This window comes from Ischnura elegans, chromosome X, assembly GCF_921293095.1.
Source record: "Ischnura elegans chromosome X, ioIscEleg1.1, whole genome shotgun sequence".
NCBI lineage: Eukaryota > Metazoa > Arthropoda > Insecta > Odonata > Coenagrionidae > Ischnura > Ischnura elegans.
Genome location: NC_060259.1, coordinates 77714132 through 77730688, shown reverse-complemented (window position 1 = coordinate 77730688; position 16557 = coordinate 77714132). Strand labels below are relative to the sequence as shown.

At 35.3% G+C, this 16557-nt stretch overlaps 1 protein-coding gene across 3 annotated transcripts in view; it reads left to right on the top strand.

The window, feature by feature from the left end:
* Positions 1-16557, top strand: part of LOC124170921 (beta-1,3-galactosyltransferase 5-like) — a 460441-nt gene that overhangs the window by 209582 nt on the left and 234302 nt on the right. For all 3 annotated transcript variants that reach the window (XM_046549979.1, XM_046549978.1, XM_046549980.1), the window contains one exon: positions 3710-3801. The gene's annotated coding sequence lies outside the window, so the exon portion shown is untranslated. The remainder of the gene's footprint in view (positions 1-3709; positions 3802-16557) is intronic.

The following is a 16557-nucleotide window of genomic DNA, read 5'->3' as shown; positions in this document are numbered from 1 at the left end:
TTTTTATTTTCATGGTGCCCCTCTTGTAATACAGTGCATTGCCGATGCAAGTTAATTAATGAAATAATTATAATCCAGTAAAAGAGATGTATTCAGATATTTTTTAACAGATGCATAAGATAGATAGGTATTCTTGTGACCGACTTTATCGAAATCGCTGACATAAGGGGTTTTTGTAGTCCGCCTTGGCATTGACAGATTTATTTATTACAAAGAAAGCCTTCAGAATATTTTGGAGCCTTTTATTTCATCACTGCTATTAGATAACCGCAAAAAGGAGGTATTGAGTTACATTTATACGTAGAATTCAGTATTTTAAATGTAGTGAAGTTTTGCAAAGTGAAAGTTTGAGTCAAATTTCTATTAAAATTAATGGTATTATACATTTATTCACCATGAAAACAAGATTACGCTAGTCATTTTTATCAACAAAATATTTATAAATATTTAAACTGAGATTGCGAAAAATTGATTATTTTCCCCATCTATCTGATCTCACGGGTCTAATTTCTCATAACCATCTTCTTCGTTATTCAGTGACAGCCAATTGAAATAGTCGATGATATAGGATCGTATTTTCAATGGCTAATTAATGTTTTAATTACCACTCTCGGGAATAAATTATTATAAATTGATTGTACCTTGTAATTGTTTGGTCTGTGTCATTAAATCATGGAAACTATTAGAGGTTTCATTTCGATAGTTGAATTTGATGTAGAATGAACTCAGAAAGGTCAAGTGTGAAATGAGGAGATTATTAAACCGACTCCTCACGGTTGCATTTATGTCACGACTTCGATCAGCTTTCGCGGTTCATGAAAGCCGATAACAGTCTCGAAGTAATTAGGATAGAATTGCGAATACAAGGTGGTACTTCATTCGTCATCATTATGGGTCATCAACCGCTATGTTCACCTTACGTGTTTTTCCGCTTTGTTCTTCTCAGAGTTCGACTCTTAACATCTGCCGCCTGCGTCGTCGACAATTTCATTATTTTCTTAATTTATTTTCTTCATCTTCTTGCATTTCTCATGGTTCTAATCCTTACCATCACCTTAGTTATTCAGTAACATCCAATTGAAATATTTCAGTAAAAGATGGATACATTCATTCGCCTTTAAAACAAGATTTCTCTTGAATGTGTTCATCAGTGAAATATTAACATACATTAAAAAAATCACACAATTCCATCATGAGATTTTATTTACAAAAAGGCATGAATAATGTGCTTTGAACACTTTAATTTTCTTCATCGAATTTGGCCTTTGTTTGTCATTTTTCTCCACTCTTTGAAACATTTATTTGCGAACTCGTTTCAATGAAGTATCAGAGTCGCCAATTCAGTAAATTATAAGGCTCAAATAAATTACATAAGCCTGAATATACTATTTGATACACGGAAATTACATTCATCTTCACCTAATTTGGACGAATCAACTTCAATTAGATAAAATTTTAAGTCATTGACGATAAAAATGCCATTATGTGGTAGTATCGACACATTGTTATGGCGTTTCACCAAGAAATGTTTATTAAAAAGTAAGTTTAAATAAAATATTTCGTTTTGAATAAAGTTCCTAAGTTTTAAGAATACTTTTTATTTTTTTTTTTCAATAAAAATATTTTATCTCGCATGAATTAAATAATTATTCTTAGTGCAAGTTTTTAACGGAAGAAAGCATTTGTATTGTGACACTGAATTCATAGTAGGTTTCACCAAAAAGAGGAGGAAATAGAAACCTGTAAATTTCATTCATCATTAAAATATATGGTATTACGTGCGTTGGGGAAAGCTTTGAAAGGAGAAAAAGGAGTCCTTGTAGGTACAACTGCCATTTAAAGTGATGGACGTAATATGATGGATTTACATGTATATAAATATGCGAGCGATTGGAAGAACTTTTTCCTCTCATCATCAAATAATTTCTACGGATAGTAGAAATATCAATTATGTGTTATTTCACCGAGAATAATTTGTATTGCATATAAGAAATTTGCCGAGGATAAATAAAAGAGAATGCAATATTTCAAAAAAGAACGTTTGTTAAGAGCACCTGATAATTAGTAACCAAGGTATAATATTTATCGTATTTCTCTCATGTAAAACGATATTTTCCTGTTAATAGATTTTTTGTCCATGAATTAGTTGTAGCCTCTTCCCATAGTGCCTTTTTTCCTGACTTTCAGTACTTCATAATTAAAACGATCCCTTTACCGTTTGCTGTCTCTATTAGATCACGTGAGATCCTCGGTGAACTTTTTTTTACGCCCATATCTCATTGGTGGCTCCAATAATGTGTTCGAGATAATGACCTCGTGAGGCCAATGCATCCATACTTCCGGTCACGATTAATCTCTGCAAATCGGGAGTCTTTTTTTCTACCAGGATTTATAAAAGGGATAAAAATAAGTTTATCCTGTCGTCGTTTCGTGGTAGCATAGGTTGAGGTGATTTTTTATACCTTGCTGTGGAATATTTTATTAATTGAAACATACACAGGGTTTTTTTGCCCAACATAACCGCTTCATGGGTGATTTAGCACCAGACATGCTATCATACTACTCTTGGAACAACTTGTATCGCAAGTAGGAGGGAGTTATTTTCCCCCTCAGTGCCCAAAGTAAATGTCGTCCTCGCGGCTGTGGATGTGGCTTTTTTCGTGTTTCCTCTTCACTTACGATTCAGTTCGTTAATTCCATCAGATATGGTGGTATTCATCGTTTCTATTTAGATTTTTAAGATACGAAGAAATTTTAAACACAAGTAACTATTATTTTAAATGATTACCGCCACTGATATCACGCATCTTCAACTGTATTTGTTCTTTGACATGAGTTCCCTCCAAGGTCGTGTCTCATTGAATAGTGAGTAGTTAAACTTTTCGCTCACACGGTATTATCTGTTTTCGCTTCCAGAAAGCTCAAGTCCGATTTGAGAACGTGTCAGGCGCTTGGAAGAAGACTAAATAATACTTTTTGTCTATAAATTGATTTAATTTAGGTTTAAAAAAATTAATATACATTTTTGCTTGTCTAAAATATGATAAAAATTATTAAATATGAAATTTAACTTCGGATTAAATACAGAGCCGATATATCGGTACCTTGAGCGTTTTAAGCAGAAAGCCTCAAGCCGATACATCGACACAATGAGCGTGCAAGGGATAAGTAGAAGTGAACTTGTATCCTTGAACTTTATTCTAAAATGCTATCCTCATTATCCTAAAGGTTATCCTCATTATTCTAAAATGATTAGTTAATTTCAGGGATTCACTCCTGCGTCTTCGAAATGAGTATTATTGAGTGGGACAAATGATTTGGACTACAGTAATTGAATTGGGAATATGAAGAACAAAACAAGTATTTTTAATCCTCTCCTAACTCTCCTACGAAAGAGGTGTAACGGCCTACGTTTTTACGAGGCTCGTCATCGTCTGGTATACTATTAGTAATGGAAGGCATGGATTATTTCAGTTTGAATGACTGAAAATTCCATGTCTTCTATAACGTACCTGATGAGAACGAACCTTGTTGACACCTAGGATAACTAGTTGTAATGAATGTTGAAAATCAAGGTTATCCTCATTATTCTACAATTATTAGTTAATTCCAGGGATTCACCCCTGCGTCTACGAAATGAGTATTATTGTACTTTATAGGAACAAAGTATGGTCTTCTAATAAATCCTGTGTATCTTCTCATTTCCCAGAGCCCTGCCCTCAATGGAGCTCCTTATCCTCGAATTCTCCAATGCATTGAGATCAACCTTTCTTCGTCTACGCATGCAATATCTGACAATCGGTAAGTTTCAAAGAAATTTTGTTTTATAGAGAGCTTTCCGTCCATAAATAATGACACAATATTTATTGGTTCCCTATACGGTCGTTACCACTCAATTTCCTTATGGATTAAACCTTTTCTGTCGTGTATTTTTCTTAGTGGTTTTAGACGTTATTTTTGTTGCTATTTCTTCGCTAATTACGGTCATTTGAACAATTATGGGTACAAGTAGAGCGAAGGATTCCGGGGTCAAATCCCAGATGATGCCTTCGGGTACCACCAAAAATAATTCTTGGAACTGAGAAAATATAATAGAATAGAAAATGAAATTTATTATTCCGGGACCCTTAGGAACATATTATATTGTGTCCCTTAGGAACATATATGATTATAAATATAAAAGAGTCAGACATATTACAAGAATAAGTAGATATACATTATACATCGATGTCACAGAATGCGACTAAATATATGACAGAGTAGAACAAAAAATACATATGTATATATAATTATCGGAAAGACAAACTTATGAACTCATTAATACATCTGATTTTATTGAATGCGACTAAATATATGACAGAGTAGAGCAAGTGAGGTGTTGCCCAGGGAAAGATAACCCCCCACATTACCTTGAATACGTGAATTTCACACGCCTGATATTTAGACCCGAGTGAGCTCTAACCTCACCACTCCAAATTAACCTTCCGGTTGAATCACTGAGTGAGTGGACAATTATAATGAACATTCGGCAATTGCTCTTATAGCATAGTTTTTGGTCAACATCCATTCGGCATAATGGACAATATTACTCGGTGGGCATTAAGGGACTCCTAAAGATTGTCTCCATTGTAATGAACATTTTTACTTAAGAGATTTGATTCCGTTTTACGTATTCCCTTCTCTTTCACCGCCATATATTCATGAAGTATGAATATATCACAATTTTTCCTTCATTTCGTGTGAGTACATTTATTACTCTTAACCATGGAATCTCAGCAAATGGAAGTGTTTCGTAATATAGCGATTGATGATAAACATGACCTTTTGATGTATACTTGTATGAAATTCATTATGCTGAATACTAACAATTGCTGTGCAGAACTAAAACAGTTTTTCACTTATAATTTACACGTAAGCAATCGTAAAAGTACAACTGTTCAGCTCCGACTTATGAAAAAGATGGTAGTGGGGAATCGTCGTGACTTATTGCAACCACTATTTATTTATTTTTATATTTTGAGCACATTTGATTTTGGGATCTCTGTTCAAGCCCCTTTTATTTTGTCATTGAAATGACGCAACAATGGTATTGAATTTGTATTAATGCGAGCACTGGGAACTGCCTACGATTTAAGACCCGTTTCCTGCGAATTAATAATCCAGTGATAATGAGAATAATGTGCACAGAATATACCTTTAAATGACTGGATTAAATTATTGCAGTTGTCTTGCTTGATTTGAATAATTCAAACTGGCCTTTTGAGATTAGCTTGACCAAACTTTGAGAATTAAAACGGAAGTGATGTAAAATAGAAACGAAACATCGCTTAGCAAATTCAGTAAGGGCAAATTAAAACCATAACATAATTACGAACATAAAGTTCAGCTCGAATTTTGTTCCAACTTCATTTTCAGTTGATTTTCAAGTAATTATACTTACCTACAACTTCGATTGTCTTGTCAACCGAATTTTTGCGTGGTATTTTGATATTTTAAGTATTTTTTTCCATTTTGAGGAGTAGACTCCTTTTCCTTAGCATGATCCATCAGCATGAAGTTTCTGTTGGGTTGGTTGGACTTCAATGCTCATGTCAATGAAGAAACAATGCGTGGAATATCTCTTTTTACTGATTCAAAATGGGCCATATTTTCAGACGATGCAAACATTTGTCCTGTTGATTTTAGGCTGCAATTAACATAGGTAATAAGGACAAAGCATATGTAACAAATGTAATTCGAAGGCTTTTTTTTAGATTTACACATGCTATTGATTTGAGCAAACTCCTGATGGAAATTACAAGGTACAGTGAAAAACCTTCCTAATATCCTTAAAGTTCATGATGAAAAATGAGATAATTTGCTTTCAACCATAAAACTTAGGCTTCAAACATACGCAACTTTTAGGCTAGGATATATGGAGGTAGTATTGACAGATAAACAGTGGCAGGGAGGACCTCCTCTATGAACCGATTCATATTTCTGATTCTCGCTTATAAGTTATCAGAAGAGGAATAAGTTCAACAGATTCAGGCTTCAATTGGTGGAAGTTAGACATATTTAAGTAAATGAAAGATCGTAGCATTTTTCCACAAGATTTCGCCGGAAGTATAAGAGTTCGTTTTTCCCTCTCAAAAGTTGAGGTTTTCCTCGCTAATAATTCCCAGCTGTTCCGGAGAGGCCTGTGACTCACCTCTACCATTAAGTTAAAAATTGAGGTGAACTATTTTGCATATACATTTCGTTGTCACTAAGTGCAGCGTTGGGGTGAAAAAGGCAACTTCGATATATCATTTTTGACACACGAGGAAGGACATTACAAGTCGTATCCAACAAGCACTATATTTCAGCAAGTGGTTTTCATCGTGTTCTACTGTGTTTTAATATTCATATGTTTTCAATATTTTCTTTTGGTTGATTTTTTTCATCTTTTGTTACTTATGTGGTAAACAATCTCTCATTTCTTGTATATTTATACATATTTTAAGCATATTATCCTCACATACAGTGGCGTTACCATGGGGGGTCTGAGGTGATGTTTCCCCCACCCCCAAAACCTCAGAGAAATCAAAAAGTTATTTCAAGATCTTGTCTGTATTTGATGTCAAATAACTCCATCTGCTTTGCAGACTGAATCAGTTAAATTTTAAGTGACAAAATGATGTGAAATGCATTTTCATGCATATTATTTTTTTAAATTTCCTGAACTCCCCGTTTCCTGGGGGGTAGCCCCCACTTACCCCCTCGTACCCTCCTCCGAAAGCCCCATCATCCTCCCCCAAAGCATATTCCTAGTTACACCACTGCTCACATGAGTACGTACACCTCCCGCCACGCGTCTTTTGAGGCGTGCTTCGGAATAGATGACGATGTGGATGAAAAATGATACGTATAATATGTGACAAATGGAACGAAACCCTTGGGCGGGCTCGCGAGGATACACTCCCGGGGTAGGGTCTGTAAGCGCGAGCTTTTCACCTCTGCATGGCAGAAGGGGGAGGACATGAAGGAGAAAGGAAGGAGGCGCCGCCGCGATAGGAGCCCGACGACGCCTCTTGGGACGGAATAGGTAAGGAAGGGACGAGGAATCCCGCACCGTCACAAGGCGGGCGAGTCCTACCACCAGCGAAACCAGGTAACAGCCATTGCTATTCTAACAACTTAGGAGGATTATCCTATGAGGAAGAATAATCCAACGATCAAGTCATATAGTGACGATATGTGACAGTTATTCCTGAAGAAAAGTAATACATATTAGCTTTTGTTCTAACTAAGTGATAAGGGCAACGACCTCTCTCGCAGGGACGACGTGTTCCGCTGCGCAGCCTGCAGTTTTGTTTGTTTAGGCAAATGTGTCTGGTTGAACTTCGAGATATAGTCCTCATATTTATCCCGAGAGATGTTTACCCTGTCTAGAAGCAAGTGCTAAATGGCCATCCATTTTCTTCCGAGCACTGTGTATCCGGTGTAGTGGATATGTGATGGCTTTTAATCCCTGTGAACTGGGCTCGAATCCTCGGGAATATTTCCGAGAAATCCTGATCCCGCCTGGAGTGAAGGGCCATTTCAAGTTCCTCACCCTGCCTGTCGAGTGGGATTTTAAGCAGGTATGGCAATAGAAACTAAAAGAAAGTCAAAACTTAATAAATTAATAAGTTATTTTAAATTAAATAATTAATAAAGTAAAATTTCAATAGTTTCGTTACCAAGAGCGAAATGTAGAAAGGAAAAGAACTGGATTTAAATCCGGGGAGCTAAACTCAGGATAAAAACGAAATCGGAGTCAAAACTACTTCGGGTCGAAACTAAACTAAAATTATGGGACGAAACGAAACGTAGATGATGTTTCGCACCGGAGAGATCACGTGCTTCAACTTCGAACGGTTTAATTTCGACCCACACTCCGAGTGCGAAGTATGCTTGAATGAAGTATAGGTTCGGCTTACCGCTATTGGATGCATGGGACACTCATATTTTTACCACCAACAGAATAACGGTGAACGCAAACTGGCCATTCGGTTTTTAAGCTCGACGTTTTAACATCTCTACACGTACATCAAACGTGATGGGTCGAAACTATTCTCTCTTATCCCGCTCCACTCAAATTCAGGAAATAATTTAGCATAATGAAATATGTTACTCTTATTTCCACGCTTTTTCATATCCCCCAACGTAGATTTCAGCACATAAGTAATGCCATTTTCAGGGTGGCATTATGTGCTGAAGCTTAGGTCGGTCCAAATAAAAGTGTGTGGAAATAAGACTAAGTGATTTCATTTTGTTAAATATTAGCAATTTCCACAGATTTACGCCGGAAATGAATCTTTTATTTATTATTATTAATGTCATACAGAGAACTGTGAAAAGTTAGGAACTTGTAGAAAATACACTGTACCACTGAAAAATACAACATTGGGTAATGCTACCTTTGCGGTAATAGTACCAAAAATTTTTAAATAAAATACCGGAAGACCTATTTAAGTTAAGAACAAGAAGAGAAATTAAAAAAAAGAATGAAGGAATGGTTGGAAAATCAATAAAAAAATTGGGGATGATTGAAACAACTTCATTTACTTTAGGATATAGTAATATTTATGTGTTACATGAAACCGCTATTTTTCAAACATTTCTAAATTCAGCAAGAGTGATTGTTTGCAGCTCTCTTGTGTATGCTGTATCAAACTATGTAAAATTAAAATCTGTTTTGGTTGGAATATGTTAATCTAAATGACTATATCTCTATGTATTCTTTGATAATATCATTTCTATATGTATATTTATGAATACTTTTGTAAGTAGCACTCGAAAGTTTGTGTGGAACCCACTGACAAGTCCAAGTGGCTTAGTGGGACCAAGGTGGATGAATTAATATTTAACTTTTTAATGTACATTATATTCTTTTATCAATATTTAACTTTTTAATGTACAATGTATTCTTGTATAAATAAAGAATTATTATTTTTTTAATATTATTATTATTATTATTACATAAAATGGTACAAGTCGACCATGAAGTCGGGTGGTAACATAAAATCAGGATGTACGTAAAGACAAAAATATAAAATGCAAAGTACCGGCTTGGTTTATAGGTTTCATCCCACTTAAAAATATACAAAAACCAAAATACAAAACATAAAATACTAAGTACAAAAAAATTTATGAAAAAGCCCTCAAAAACTATTTTTTACACAATATATGTCCCCACGTACATATCACCAAATCAGCAAAAAAACAATACATGTCTTCATTTACATAGCCCTCAAAAACCATTTTTACACAATAATACGTGAAGACCAAAGCAAAAAAAAACATGAAACAACAAAATTAAAAAAATAAACGTTTAGAAAAGCTCTCAGAACTCAATTGTATTTAACCTAGTCATAAATATCTTGGCGTTAGTTGGGAAGGGCTCAAAAAAATTTCCTCCGGTAAACCATTCCAATCAAGCTGCTAATCGCTGAACTTTTGTTAGTTGCTTGATCTCCCCATTCAGAAAGAATATTTAAGAAAAAATATCTAATTTGTGATATTAGCATGTAATATTGGTGATTAGTAATAATAATAGTATTTATAATTAGTAATTTCATATTATTCTAAATATTAGCAATTTACACAGAATTATTCCTGAAATGTGTATCTTTTATGCAATAAAAAATATCTAATTAGTAATATCATTATAATATTATTCATTCTTACCTTGGAGAGAGTACTCAGTTAGTTTACTGCTCATGCCCTTTCGCCACGACATTCCATCACAAAGGAAAATATTTATGCAATCGAGTTTGCGAAAGTGTTTGATTTCTTGATTATTTGCTCGTCGCTCTCTAGCTATGAGGCAGACGCGTTCCAACTTGTTTGCGATACGCTTCCACCATACTTGGAAGTGGAAAGAAATTCGTGAGAGCAGTTAGCTGGCACTGAACTAGTGGCTGAACTAGCGGAGGGAAGCTTTCCATTCCAATCAACGGTACTCTGCGTCGCAAGATCTTTAGTCTATCCGCTAGTGTCAACGCTCCGCTAGGCAAAAAATTAGCAAAGGCTTTATGCCTTGCATTGCTCTTCTAGGATTGTGAACGTATTTTTTATTTGTCAAGAATTGCTTAATAAAGTGACAAAGAAGGAAATATCAAAGCAATGCCGCTCATAGCAGGTCCGAAAATATAACAAAAGTATACTGTTTATGGTGAGTTTCCAATACCTGCGGCATTCTAAAATTAAGAATAATATATTTGCAATGGAGCTCACTAAAATTTATTACTTGTGGTAGAGAGGGCTGTGTAACTACTAAGTCGTGCTGTTTTACTGTAAGATCCAACGAAAATCAATTTTTTGGAAAATTGATCATTTCTGTTCGGAATGGATCGTCTTAATCATAATTTCAATGCACATTTTGTTGATTGATGCTTTCGAAATGATACAATAGAGGCACTAAAACAATATTAATTTTTTTATAATTTCATAATTATTTTGTACATTGTAACGTCAAGTTTACAAAACTCTTTTACGCGACAAAGAGGACGAATTATGGAAAAAATATCACATACGTAAAAGCTTAGCTTTATCGTGAACCATTTCGACGATAAGCAACCATACAATTGTGAGGAGATTTTTCCGGGTTATTTTCGTGCGAGATATTTCCTATTATTGATAAAACACTTTAGGGTGCAATAAAGACAGTCAGGGAACATGCTGCAAACATTTTTAGAGATATTAAGTTATAAAGGTGGAATTCGTTTACCAATGGGATTCATTTTATTTAAACAAAAATTGATGACACAAGTCATCGCAATTTGCTTACTTGTTTTTAAATTAAGCCAGGTGAGCTAGTAGAGCCTAGGAGAGACGATATTCTTCGCGGTTTTATTTTATTATGTATCATATTTCCTTTTATATTTACCTACGTAGTTTCCATGTAGGTCTTCATGGTTTCACTTTGGCTGTTCAAGTGCTATAAATAATTTATTATATATCATGAACAATAAAAATATCCCTCATTCGCTCTGCGAAAGTATCCAAAGGTTGAATTCGATAGAATTATTTGCTAATAAATTTTTAAAATCCGGTGTTAACTTTTATTCTGTCAGAATTATTTTGTTAGATCGAGTATTGTATTAGTTATTTTCGAAACTAAATCTATTTGATAGCGATGATCAATTTTTTACTTCTTACCTCAGAAAGTAACGCCTTAAGACAGTAAGTATGTAAGCACTCCATTTTCAAAGGTTATTTCCAGAAACTATAACATGGAAATCCTACCTTTTGTGGCAGACCACCAATGAGATATTATTCACCCACTCACCTGTTCACCCCAAAGGTTAATTTGGATAGGTTAGGATAGAGCTCACCCCAAATAAGTCACTGGCGAATGTATACCACACATTCAGCGTAGTGAAGCCAGTTGTTTTCCCTGGGCCACCTTCCATTTCGAGAATTTTATTTAGGGGCGTGCGAATGGGTGTGGAATCATTGCTATAAAATAGATTTAGATACCCGAGATATCGGGAAACATGCTGCCAACATATTTAGAGATAATATTTTACAAAGGTGGTTGCCATTTCCTATTGGGATTCCTCTAATTAAAACTGGACGCATATAAAGAGAGTGATAAATAGAAAAAAATCCATTTGATTTTCCATTTTTCGGGCTACACCGGGTGTAGGGTTACACCGAGTCCAGTTTTTACCAAGGATAAAAAAATGGACGCAGTAAAAGACGAGAAATTGAAAACTATCATTCACTCCGCGGAGAGATGAGAAGCAACAAAATGCTTATTTATCTATATTAATCAACTTGCCACCAATTACTTGGAAAAACGTATTGTAAGTGTACCCTTTAATACTGCCGCACACATTATAGAGTATTTATTTTCCAAGAATCAAATTAATAGCCTCTTTATTTTCCCGTAAGACCAGATTTTAAATCGTGATGAATGCTCTTATAACATATTTCGTTCATGGAAAAATCGCAAATTTCATCTGTCATTGAAGGAATCGAATCATCATTAAATGAATGGAAGAAAAGGTCAAGAAAATAATCCATTTTAAGAAAAAACCTATGTTATTGAATCAAAAGGAAGTGTTTAATTTTGAGAATACAAATCTATGTTCCATATGTCGGAATACTCTAAACACTGACGACATAGATAGATAAAATTTGCTCTACGATTGTCCTTTGAAGCATAAGTACACACAAATAACTTTGAGAAAATCTTGTGGGATTTTAAACGGGTCATTGAACATTGTTATTAATTGTTGATAACAAAATAGAATTTCCTACTGTAATGATGTCTTTCAGATGTTGAGGAATGGAATTCCATACATTAAATGATTTTAGATAAAAAGAATTTTGATACATGGTGGTCCGGTGACACGGTATTATTAATTTATTTTTCTTCTAGCAGTCCTTGTTTTTTGGCTAAATTGTTCAGATAAGGTTGAAAAATATATGAAGGGGTTTCAGATTTTAAGAGTTCATACATAAATACACCCATTTACGATTTTCTTCGCTGTTCAAATTTATAATTTTTAATTTTTTTAATGTGGGGTGTTGTGACCACAATATACAACATCTCAGATATAACGTAAAATAAAATTATGTATATTTTGTAATTTAATTAATTGTGATTTTGATATATTTGACATAATCAAAGAGCGATAATCGATATGAGGGATCAACGAAGTATTAGCTAGTTTAAGTCGCAGTGATGTGGACATCTGGTTGCAAAACTTTTTAGCTAGTGCAAGGCTCTTACAATTTTATTAGAAACATGTTTTGTGTGTTCATCCCAGGTTAGCGTTCTGTTTATACCTAAGCCATTGATTGTATCTGTCTATTCTATTTTTACATTTTGAACCTGGATTTTAGACAGTGATTCTATGTTAACAAATTTTTTGATCTTAGAGCAGCCTATGATGATGCTCTTTGTTTTTTTCTGAGTTTAAACAAAAGGGACCACAATCACATATTGAGGAAGTACTTGGGACTTGCTCCTTCCTTAAATTAGAAACTTTTTTCGATTTTAATCACGACTCATATTTATCTGATAGACATTTTATTGCTCGGGATTTAGGTACTGACGATAAGAAAATGTTTTTTATTGTCCTTTTCAAGCATGAGGTAGAATATATTTCAGTGCATAAAAATATATACCTTCAAAAAATGGTCGTCGATTATTTAGACCTGCCCACTTCTTAAATAGCAAACATTCATTCGATTTTTATACACGACTCATCTTTATTTGATAGACATTTTATTCTTCTGGTTTTCGGTACTGACGAGTAAAAAATATTTTTGATTGTCATTTCAAGTTATGAAGAAAAATATATTTCAGTAAATTAAAATATAGATTTTCACACAATGTTCGTCGAGTATTATTCTTTAGGTGAGCATTCAACCAAATGGATTTTTTAAATTATAATTGGTGGATCTAAAAGGTCTAACTTATGTTGAATTGAGGTGGAAGGCGCCCTATTATGCGTCTTGGTGGGCCCATTTTTGGGCCCACCAAGACGCATAATAGGGAAGTTTCCTTCATCAAAGAAAACGAAAGGCATTGATTGCGATTCGTTACCCACCATTAGTGTATTCATAATATACAAATTCTTTGGTTTTAGAAATACCGGTTTAGACGAATGACAATGGTCAATTTTAACCGCATTTGAAAAAGGCCAGATTGGCGCCCATGCGATGCCACTCCACGTGACGTCAAAGGACCTAGTTTCTAATCCAGTTGATAGGAGTTTTACATCGTCTGAGATTACCAATGCATGCAAAAGACACAGAGCTCAGGGAAACATATCTTCATAATCACCTTTTAATATTGCCTTAGGTCGGAAAGTTTCCTTCGTTTTATAAGGTATTAATAATACTTATTCAAGCCAAGCGCTACCAGCTAGCAGGGTAATCTGCTACCGGCTAGCATCCTGCGTCGTTTAAGCGTTCAAAGCCTCGCCCCAAGGTCACCTCACTTGCGGCAGCGGGAACCAGAACGACGTCACACGGGGTTTTCCCAGCATTTACACTTAGCCGTCGCGTTTTCGCGCGCTTGAATATGCTCACTTTTCATTTAATCGCGAAAAATAGATATCGTCATTTAAAAATCTAAAAGCGTTAAATACGTTCTCCAGGAGTAACAATCTTTCGATTTAGGCAATAAAAATTGTAGGAAACCATCCTATTAGATACGTAATAAAATATACAAAGATGGAACTTACGTGAGAGAGTTTGATCTAATTTTTCATTGGACGCAGCACATTCTTTCTCGAGAGAGGAGAGGCACCGGCGACCCATCAAGAATTGGAGAAAAATCTCCCTCGTAAGGTCCATCATTTACTATTTTCTAATTAGTGTATTTTTGCCCACCCTGGAACAAGAAGAAATTATATTTACAGTACTCATCTGAGTCACCTTCTAATGTGTGTACGTGTCTATATAAGGCTGGATAAAAATTAAGTCACCAAATATGAACCCTTCATAGCTGATGCCAGTAGGTACCAAAATTGCTGGTGATTTTTTGGTCGCAAACGCACCACATTTTAATCTACAGAACCTTTTAGCCGAGCGCACAGTGGGCGGAAATCGGAAAAAGCAGGACAAAATAACAAAATGGCTTTTTTTGAGTTATAAACTTGAAACTTCGCAGGTATACTAAAACATGATTGAAATGTATGGATATGTACTTCATTTGACATAGATCTTATCCGTTGCTGAGATACAGAGGCTCAAACGTGAGCAAATTTTCATAAAAACGCCCGTCTTCAATTTTCTCTGAAAATCTTCCAAAGTAAGTAGATGGTGAAGTTACGGGTGGATTCTTGCAGAATAAAAAACCACATAATCTGTTGGCATGGTATTTTTTCTTTAATTTTCCGTAATCTTAGAGAATACCGTCCAGAAATTCTTACCGTGCAGTAACAAAATGGCGGATACTGTTTTTCGACAAAGTTTTACATTTAGGTAGAGTTTCAAATGGGTTTTCGGCAAAGTCACCGCGGAGTAACTTATATGAAGGCATTCTTTGAAGATTTCTTGAGGTGCTTATGCAGTTATCTTTGAAATAAGTTTGCGTCGCCGGAAATTGCATTGATTTTTCGATCGCGCGGCAGGGTTCGTCTCCGCGCGTCGGGAGTTGGATTAGCCGCGACGCGGTAAGGTTATATAAGCTTTATGGGTTTTAACGCTCAGCATTCACCGTTTTTATGTTTTGCTTCAAGACACCGATTCTCAAATGGTCTATGGTGAAGACAGGGGAGGTTTTTCATGCGATGTTAGTGCACGTTTCATCGAAGTTGATTTCGTTTTCTTTGGATACGATCGAAGACCATACTTCTATTAAAAGCGTTCAAACCTCGAAAAAGTGAGTTGTTTTCCCGGGACTCATACAAAAAGACCTACCAGAAAGATACCAGCCGAGACCCTTATACCTTCTTCACTCTCCGATCCCTGACCCTCAGGATTCTACTTCGAAAACGGTCGTTTTATGACACCGCGGAGTGGAGCCTTTGACCGTCTTAACGGGGGTATTTCCACGGGAACTTCTAGCTTTTTTAAAATGTGTATCATACCCTCAGTTCTACTTTGACTTATAGATTACCATGTTTTTTACACATTTACCATACGTTCTTCCCCGTGTACTCATTAGGACATTGGATAACCATAGGTTCGACAAATTTATTATTTGTAGGGTTCACTGTTATTTAATAATGGGCACGGCCCGGGTTTTGTAACTTGGTTACATTGTCAGGTTGACGATGTCCTGACGATGTAACCAAGTTACGAAACCCGGGTCGTGCTCATAATTAAATAGCAGTGAACCTTACAAAGTTTTATTTCCTTACTTCCAATATGGAGTGGTTTCACAAAGTAAAGCCTGAAGTTATTAGTTATATACAATATGCATTCAGAATATCGTATGTGGCAGTGCAGCTTACACAAACCAACAGAATATTTATCGATATCAGGTGTACGGTATTTTACATCTCCTAAGTTATTCATACCCGACGCTCTTGCTCCGCAGATTTAGAACCTCATGATTCAGCTGTCCGTCTGTGTGTTGCAAACTAAAAACCGTCGTTTTTCTTAATTTCGAAATGACTATACTTTCCTGTAGGATAATAAATTATATGGGTTTTAAGATTAAGAAAAAATTAAGGAAAATAAGGTAAGCAATATAAGCATTACTTTTCCGTTGATCATTGTCAGTAGTAAACAGAACTTGATCGTGTAAATTACAGAGTTGTAATCATTAAGGTCAACTACCTGCCTTTCAATGTAGGTAATGTCTTTCTGATTTTCTAACTTCTTTTGCCTCTTTTTTTCACTTAAAGCGGATGGGATGACAAAAATCATGTCAACGTCGGCCGTGGATTTTCCTAGATAGTGTCACCTAAAATTGTAGAGCCTATATGTGAGAAGTGCCTCCGATGCAAGTTAAATTCTTTATCAAAAGTTTAGAGATAAATGTAATCAACCAAGAGAAAGTGGAAATAAAACTTCAGTCGTTACCTGTAGCGCCGTTAATCATGACATGTTTCCCTGAGCTCTGGGCCTCATGCATGCATT